The 9844-nt window shown below is 30.6% G+C and overlaps 1 pseudogene; it reads right to left on the reverse strand.

The window, feature by feature from the left end:
* Positions 1-2289: 2289 nt before the first annotated feature.
* LOC107012612 lies at positions 2290-5683 on the reverse strand (annotated as a pseudogene).
* Between the last annotated feature and the right edge of the window lie 4161 nt (positions 5684-9844).

The following is a 9844-nucleotide window of genomic DNA, read 5'->3' on the forward strand; positions in this document are numbered from 1 at the left end:
TATAATTTTATAAAATATTTTATACATGTTTAGTAAGAAGTTGACACATTGAATTATAAGTGTATTAAAACGTGAGATAAATATATTATTCATCAATAAAACTTGTCTTATATGTGAATAATAAATTATTTTTTGTAATATGAATTAAAAATGTATTATAAATGTATTAAAGGTGATTGAATGAAAAAAAATATATTATTCCTATAAATAGTAAATATTTTTTATTTGTAGTATATTTATATAAGTTTCCCTTTATAAATTTTTATAAAATTTTAACTTTAGGTTACTAATGTTTGATTGGTAGAATGCATAAAAATAATATTTTATTGAATGTATTAGCAATCAATACATGCTCTTTAGACTCATATGACTAAAGTGCATTTATAATGAAAAAAATTAGAAAATATTAAATGCGTTTGTTAAATTTATTGTTACTTCAATATTGATAATTGAGATTTATTCTTTATTATGTATGAAAACTTAAGTTTCACATTTAATCTTAATTATAAAAGATGCTAAACTGCTAATTAGTAGTTCCTCCGTTTCGATTTAATTTTTTCTTTAACTTGTTTGAAATTTTAAAAATAAAAGATATTTTTAAATTTATGATCTTAAATTAAAATATATGGTATATAATTATTTAAATTTTATGGTCTCAATTTTTAAATTTGTCTTATAGAATATTAAAGTTGGAAAACTTACCATACAAAAGCAACTATTGTTTTTAATTTCACTATTTTTCCAGTTTATTACACAGTAACGTTTCTTTGTAGGAATTCTACTTAGTTTTGTATATTCAAATGTTTCCATGTGACTTCGGTAATAACTTTTTTTTAATATTTACCCTTGTTTTTAGGAGTATGAGTTGTAATATATTCGAGTCTTTTAGTTCCTTTTTGATTTAGGTTAGGTTCAAACTTTTTTATGGAAAATAATAAATTATAGAATAGTAATCCAACAATACTTGTAAATTTGTCAAATTCTATATAAATAGTTCTAGGACTCTCTTTTTCTTCATGATCTCTTTTTCTCCATAATCATGGAGAAGAATGAAGACATAACATTAGAGATTATATCATGGCTTCCAGTGAAATCTATCGTGCGATTCAAATGTGTTTGTAAAGCTTGGAACACTTGGATAGAACATCCCAACTTTTCCAAATTGCAGCTAGCCCGTTCTCAAGGATGTACCCGTCTTTTGTTTGAACTATATCCATGTAAACCGTATAGTTCAAAAAAGAAAAAGAAGCAAAGACGATTAGAAAGATATTCTTTAGAATTCACAAGACGTTTTTATTTTGAAGATATGTTTATATGCTCAAATCACTGCAATGGCCTTGTCTGTCTGTATAGCTCTAAAGATAGTCAAGTTTATTTGTTCAATGTGAGCACGAGGGAGTTTAAGGCTTTACCTGTGTCTGTGGAAGGGGTGAGGAAGAATTCAATGGATCCTAGATTGTATTTGGGATTTGATAAGGTAACTGAAAAATACAAGTTGCTCCATATTATTAGGATACCAAATTCCCCAAGAATAATGAAGCATATGATTCTAACTCTAGGGACCAATTCATGGAGATCAATCAGTATTCCGATAGATTGTTTTATGAATCATGCGAGACATATTTACGTTGACGGGTTTCTTTACGGCATAGATACTTGTGCCTACTTTGATTTTAGAGAGGAAAAATTTGACAATCTTGCACACAAACAACATTGTCGGTGTAGAGTCCGTTTGAATATGATGCAAACTGCATTACAGGGGAAACTGATTGTGCAGTGCGGAAGGAGTGGTGAAAATGTCATATGCAATGACCCCAAAAAAGGATTTTACGAAATTTGTGGATTATCATTCCGATGATACGAAATTTGTGGATTATCATTCCGATGATATATCAGAGAAAGTTGTGATTCTTGAAACAGAAGAGGCCGACGGAGACCCTGGACGCTGTTTTAGCAACAGCTAGCATTATTAATGCCCCAACTTCTTTGCTGAACCCTGAGCTATTCAGAATAGCACATGTCAGCAGTTTTGTCGACAACGTTATCCCATTAACATCGTTATTTTGAAGTTTTTTCTTTGTACTCGCTTTTATGTTATTATATATCTAGATATATATATATATGTTCAACATTAGATTAAATATTGCCTATGCATTATTTACTAGATATATGGATTAAAACGATAAAAACAGAACTTAGCGACATGTGGTTAAATATTAGTAGTCTAAATAAAGAGCATGTATTGATTGATGGCTAATATACTCTAATAATGGAAAAGAAATAAAGAGATGAGAAGAAAACATTGATATGGATTCCACAAGAATGGGAAAAAATGATACAGAGCATGTAACACTATTCAAATAAGATTAATTCAGCTGAATCAAATTCCCAGTGATCACTAAATTCAACAACAGTCCCAAAATTGTACAAACAACAATAGCACAAATTTTGATAAAAATAGCAAAAACAATATCACATGACGAAGATATATAATCCAGTAGATTGTGGTGAGAAAAAAGCAGAACAACGAACGAGAAGAAGGAAAAGGAGGAGGAGCATGAGGGCTGAAAAGAAAGAATCTGACCTTGATTTTTGCTATAGATAGCTGGCCAATGAATTGGATGAATAGTTGCTGCTCTTCAATTGATCTAATAGAAGTACCTGGAACATCATGATAATCAACATCTGTGTCAGTGTTAAGAAAATAAAGATAAAAGCACTTCAATCTGAAAAACCTGACTTACGCATAATCTGAAGTAAATATAACCCCCAAAATGTTCAAGAAACAAGATGCTAGTCTAACTGACTTTTCACTGATTTCAACAATTCAAAAGATTATCTAACCAAGAAAAACTAATGCAGTCATATCACGTATGATAATCACACTAATAGCACAAACTGCTTTAAGTCCACATAAATGTATTATACACAGTGAAACAGAGAAAGATGCTATTCATAAACTGCATAGGTTCATTAAGTTCTGTGACACATTTTTTTTTTTGAAAAGGTTAACAGGTATTATAAACAAAAGGAGTACGTGTGCACCTACATAATTACATCAAAAGTATGAAGGAACAGTCCAAAACAAAATCTATCACCTATGTTGTATTCATCAACATTAAGGTATGCTGGAGACCTCCAAGATGTATTGGGAACCTCCACTACCTGAAAACTGGGAGATACAGTCACTGAGAAATACACCAAAAGGAAAGATATACTTTGAAAAACAACAAACAGTTAACTCCTACTAGAAGGAATGCTTCAATTAGGATAAAATAAAACTCACCGTTTCTCGCAGTGCTGATGGATTTGAAGCACCCAGAGCAGTTTGAAAATGCTCATTAGTCACAGCCATTGAATTCAACACTTCAGCATCAATGGTCTCATCCTCCAAGTCAATAACATCCATTTTCTCCCTGATACACTGCAGTGCAGCCTCAGTGCACAAAGCAGCAAGATCAGCTCCGACATAACCATTTGTGTCTCTTGCAACCCTCTCTAGATCAACCTGTGACAGCATCAACAAAAAATTGATGAAACTGCTCATAATTGGAAAACTAGGTAAACATAGGAAGCAACAAGGACAAGCAGAAAGCAGCTCACATTATCATCGAGCTTTCATGTTTTTAGTATGAATATGTAGGATCTTCAGCCTCCCTATTTCATCTGGTACGCCAATGTCAATCTCCCGATCAAATCTTCCAAATCTCCTGAGAGCAGGATCAATACTGTTTGGTCTGTTGGTAGCCCCCATGACAATCACATGTGATCGAGACTTGAGTCCATCCATTAATGTCAGAAGTTGGGAAACTATTCACCGCTCAACTTCACCATGTGTCTTTTCTCTCTTTGGAGCAATCGAGTCTAACTCATCAATAAATATAATAGATGGCGCACTCTTTTCGGCTTCCTCAAATGCCTCTCCCCGGCCAATTTGGACATAATTTCAGGCCCATTAATCAAAAAGAAAAAGGCACCAGTCTCATTTGCCACAGCTCTTCCTATCAGGGTTTTCCCCGATCCGGGAGGACCATAGAGAAGAATACCTTTTGGTGGTTTCACACCAATCGACTTGAACAACTGCGGATGCCTTAGAGGGAGTCAACCAGCTCACGAATCTGAGCCATTTGCTTCCTCATACCCCCAACATCATCATATCCAACTTCATTTAGTCTCTCCTCCTCTTCACGCTTGATTGGTTCTCCCTCACAAAAGATCTCTGTATCAGGTGCAACAACACAGTATTCTCCAGGCTCCGTCTCAACCACTTTAAATTCAACACTTCGCATGCCACCTCTGACTACAAAGAGATCGCCCTTCCTCACAGGGCGGTAAGACTCCAAGAAGTATGCTGGTGCGTCAACCATGGCAAATGCAAACAGATATTTAATACTCTTGTTCTCAAAACATCTCTTGGTTATGTTATCTAGTCACAATTTTCACAGGTAGCTAGCTACTTCTGCCTTTGCAACAGTAGATTTGATCATCTAAATTCTCTGAGATCTCCAACTATAAAACTATATTAAGGTCTCTACCAACTGATCTTAACACAAGAGTCGAGACTTGCCGAAAAGATGCAAGATGCAAACATCAGTCGACCCGATACGGTAGATACATTCAGGCCAAGCCATCTAACTCCTAGTAACCAAATTTTTCCATCATTACTCTTACTATGTGAAGAAGCTTGTCCTTCTTTGAATAGAGACTCTTCACCAAACGGATGGAAGAAGTTAGATCAAGGGGGAGGTGGAGACTAAAATCCAGTAGCAGTAGTCTAGTATGCATTGATTGTTAGGGGAAAAAAGACTTTTGAAGCTTGTAGTTTATAACAAGTTGAACACAATTGTATAGCTATAAGATGCAAAGTTTAAAGTTAAATTATCTCTAAATAAATAATTTTGGCTTTTTTTTCTTAGACAAATTACAAAGAGGAGTGTATAACGTAAAATAGAACAGATGGAGAAAGAGGTTCAGCTAACAACACTAGCAAAGCATCTCATTTCTGTTTCATATTATTAGGTTTCATTTGGGTCAATCAGTCGAGATTGTTAGCACGGTTCATATACTACATTAGGAGGTGGGTCGTTCTACTACACTACCTCACTAGATATTGTATATTCTCCTTCACCTTTTCTTCCTAAACAATCTTCCTTTCGTAAAGAATCATGTTTTGCAACTGGAACAATTTACAAATTGAAGTTGAGCAAGTAGTAGATATCAGTGCCTCTTGCATCTAGGATACTGCCCAAAAACTGGAAAATCAACAGACTTAGCAGATACAGCAACAAGTGAAAAAAAAAAAAGAAGCTAAAGCACATCAATTACCAGCCAAACTTAAAAATGGACGAATTTTCAGACAAAAAGCCAAATATGCATAAAACAAATAGTAATTTTGTGAATAGTGATTAATACACATGAACAGATACCATCAAATTTGTAAATGATTAGGGCAAAAAGTAGATAACTTACCAGCATTTTAAAATCTCATAAATTATAACTCTGAGAAATTAGTGAAGAAATCAGCAATTTTGGACTTTCTGGCAGGCTATTTTGGACTCTCCAGTGAGAGAAGGACTGGACAAGTTTGAATTCTCTGTAAGTCCCACAATTTCATTAGTAGAATATAAAAGTAAAATATATATATATACAAAAAAATGTTAAATTAAAAGTTGAATGGAATAAAAAAATCCCCTATTCCAAAATACTCTTACAAACTGGTGACGGCTTTCCTCAAATATTTTTGTATATTTTTTAAATACAAGGTAACTAAAAGAGATATTTTGTCTCCGCGCCATCTTACGCACACATAAGTTGAAAAAAATCACTTCCGTTCAGTTTAGAAATTGAGATCGAACAATTTAACCATTTTAATGATCATCGGGTTATATCCTTGATGCGATATTAAAGAGATATTACTGAAAACTTTATGAAAAATTGATGTCAATCAAAATTATAGCTACCGACTTACGGGGAGATAGAAACTCAAACACAGTCATACCGGTTCAATCGAACCCAATAATTTTTACTCAAACTGTGAAGTTGTGTTAATAAATTCATTTTGTATGTACAAGTATTAACTTCAGAACTCAATTATTATTACTCAACATCATCGTTCTAAAATTTTGAACCCATAAAAAATTCAATTCCTTCAATTCAACTGTGAAGTTGTATTAACAAATTCATTTTGTATGTACAAGTATTAACTTCAGAACTCAATTATTATCACTCAACGTCATCGTTCTAAAATTTTGAATTCCTTCAACTCAATTGACTTACGCACTCTAATAAAAAATAAAATTTAAAATATCAAACCATATAAAATTAGTTTAACACGGAAAAATCTACTCCTAATATTTATAAAAACAAAAAGATGCAATTCAAACAACGTGAAGAAGGTGCTTTCACTTTCACTTTACATAACCTCTCTTCTCACTCCACTGCATTTCTCCAGCTTTGCTCCTCAGTTGAACTGCGATTTTGTGCTAAGTGCAATTTTTTTGCTCCTCTCTCTTCTCAAGTTTCTCAATTTTGCTTACATTTCAATTTTGCTTACATTTCAATCTCAATTTGCTTACATTTTATTCTCAATTTTGCTTGCATTTCAATTTTGCTTTTATTAAGTGCAATTTCTTTTTTCCTTCTTCTCTTCTTCTCCCGTTCAATTTCAATTTTGCTTATGATAAGTGCAATTTTTTTTCTCCTATTCTTCTGCACACTGCAATCAGCAAGTTCAATTCACAGCAAGTTCAATTTCAATTTTCTATTAATTAAATCAATCGATATACATGTGTAAATCTGGGCGATTACTTAAAAATCGGTATCTAAAGATAATTCTCTGGGTTCCACATAGATGCAATACCACTTTTTCCTCATCCGAAAGCAACAAGTGGCCTGATAGTTTGTCTATATTCAAGTATGCTGCATCCACTATAATTCATTTGTCAACACAGAAGAACTCCTGCAAAAGCAAAGCTAGGAGAAAAAAAATAACATAAACTACAAAATCATAAAACTTAACTCATGTATCATACTATTATTTTTTGCTTCCATCATTTCATAATCATTCATGTGCTATTAGTTATTACTATATCATGACATAGACTTGTACATGATTAAGGTTAAGTGACTTGTTATTTATACCTTTTTATTACTTATTATTTCCCTAGCAACTTAACCAAGAAAAGAGGACAAAAAAATTAAAAGGAATCGTTAATTGCAATGAGATTGACAATCTGAAATATAGTTATAAAAATAGTTATATGGAGTAAATATGAATAAAATATTGTGAGGAATTTGTTACATTATGAAATACACAATTTGCGATCCAAACAATTAATATATATAATTCATTATTATTATTATTGGAGTTATTTGTGTTACTAGATAATAATTTATTTGACATTTTTTAAAATTGTCCATATACTTTACATGTTATCCTATTTTTTTTTAATGTTTTGCAACTTAATCTCTTTAATTCATTACAAAATCATAAAATTTTAGTCATTTGTTATAATATAACACCTTGATTTTTGTTTTCAAAATTTTATTGATACATAATAAATTCTATGTAGTTTAACTCAATGTTCTAAAATGTAGTTATAGTTTTACCGTTATTTAATCCAAATTTTAGAAAATTTTTTTTACTACATTCTGAAAGTCATGCCTATATAAGGTAATAATTAACTTTTATAAATTTTAATTGTAACTTCGTAGTATTTTGTTTTAATTAAATTTAAAATTTTATTTTTTCGTAATTTATTTTGAACAAGTTATTTATTTAATATTTAAATTTTAAATGAAAACTTTTGTATGTTTAGATAGCTAGGAAGTAACAAAAGTTGTCTTTTCGAGAAGGGGAGCAACTAAAAGTTGTGATTGTTCCAATTTTAAGTGTCTTTTGCAAGAAAAATTATTTGTTTATGAAAGAACATGACTCTATAAAATTAAAATTCATCTCTGCTAATGAAAGAACATAATTATTATAGAAAAGTCATCTATATTCATGAATCAGGAAAGAACATGACTATTATGAAAATTCATATAAATACAAAGCATTCATAAAAGTAGCAATTCAATTGCATATATGTTTTGGCTTTGTTGTATCCTGATATAGAATCATTTGTGATCACTAAAATAATATACAAACAGTAACTCTTGAAAAATAGTATTTTTCACACCTCAAAGTTTTTAATTTCTTTGTTAATTTTCTTCTAACATATTTTCTTTTTTAGATCATCTCCAACCCACATCTATTTTACTCTCTGTTCTCTATATTTAGAGAGCAAAATAGAGATGGACTCTTCAACCCCCCTATATATTATTCCCTATCTCCATTTACAGAGAAATGAATAGTAGTTCTCTATTTCACTTTTTGATTATTTTAGTATTATTTCTATTGTATCATTCATTAGTCTTTATTATATGCAATTAATTTTCTAATATAATATAACATCTAAAAATATATTTATTGACAAGTTACTATTTCTATTCAAATTAAACAATTTTTCTAAATCTTTTTTTTTAAAAAAAATGAAAATTGTCACTTTAAGTATTCAATTTAAATTATAATTATTTTTCACTTTGAAGAATATACAAAATCTACATGATAATTCAAATAATTTTACTTTTATGTTATAGTGGTAAATTATTACTACACTTTTTAATGAGCATGAAAGTTTAAAATGGGATAAGGGAAGTAAATTTGTACACAAATAATTGGATACAAGATGAAATTGTTAATTTTGACAATTTTTAACTACACAGAAAAAAGATTCAAATTAACACTTGATTAAAGATTAACAATTGATTCAAATATTGAGCAACAAAAGAACACAACAACAGATCGAAACTCATTGCCTCGAGTAGATTCGAACGAAAAATTGGGGATGATAATTTTTTCTACCCCTTTTTTAGGGGTTTTCCAATCTTTGCTTTTGAAGAAGAAAGCACATCCTTCCTTCTCATCATTGACTATAACTAGGGGATCATGCAATTTTTTCGATCTATTCTCAATCAAACCTACGTCTGTGTGTTCACAAACGATTAGTGTCGGATGACATTATCTGGGTAATACCTAAACTGAATGAAGGAGGATCCTCCATAAATATATCAGAACTTTGAATTTTTTTAAAAAAACTATCAACTATGAGCAAAAGTAACAAAATAGAAAAATATCTAGAAGGAATGATAAATTCTTTGTCTGGAGAGAGAAATAAGATTAAAATTCAAAACTAAAATGATAAAATCACGAGAAAGAAAATATGGCGCGATTTCAGGAGTGATATATTGGAGAAAGAAACGTGGGTTAAGGATGGGAGGTTATGTTTTGGGAGTTGGGTTTAAGGAATAAAAAAATGAATTTTAGTAATATTTTAAAGAAGAAGGAAATAATAGAAAATAAATAAACTAATGATGTGTATGTAAGTAATTTTTTAATTAAAGAATATTAGAGTTATCATTACACAGACAAAGTGATTCAATTAAAAGAAAGTGTAACTATTCTATGTGAGATATGATAGGTAAAGACTAAAGTAATTAATTTTGAAGTATTTGAACTTAAGATTGTAATAGTTTGGCTAAAATTAAGTATTGAGCTTGAGAAAATGATGAAGTTAAAAACTTAATTAAATTTGGGAAAATTATGCGGTTATGCAAACTTATACTACTTTATTACTCATGATAGTTATAATTTGTTATAATTACCACTCACGACTAACATTATACATTAATTACGTGAACTGACTTCGAGTTTGTATAATTAGTCACGTTTGTATGTCTATAATTCGCCAAAATACACAAATACATATGTATAATGTATAATTATCTAACTGATATATATATATAT

The sequence above is a fragment of the Solanum pennellii genome, chromosome 3 (assembly GCF_001406875.1).
Source record: "Solanum pennellii chromosome 3, SPENNV200".
Taxonomy (NCBI): domain Eukaryota; kingdom Viridiplantae; phylum Streptophyta; class Magnoliopsida; order Solanales; family Solanaceae; genus Solanum; species Solanum pennellii.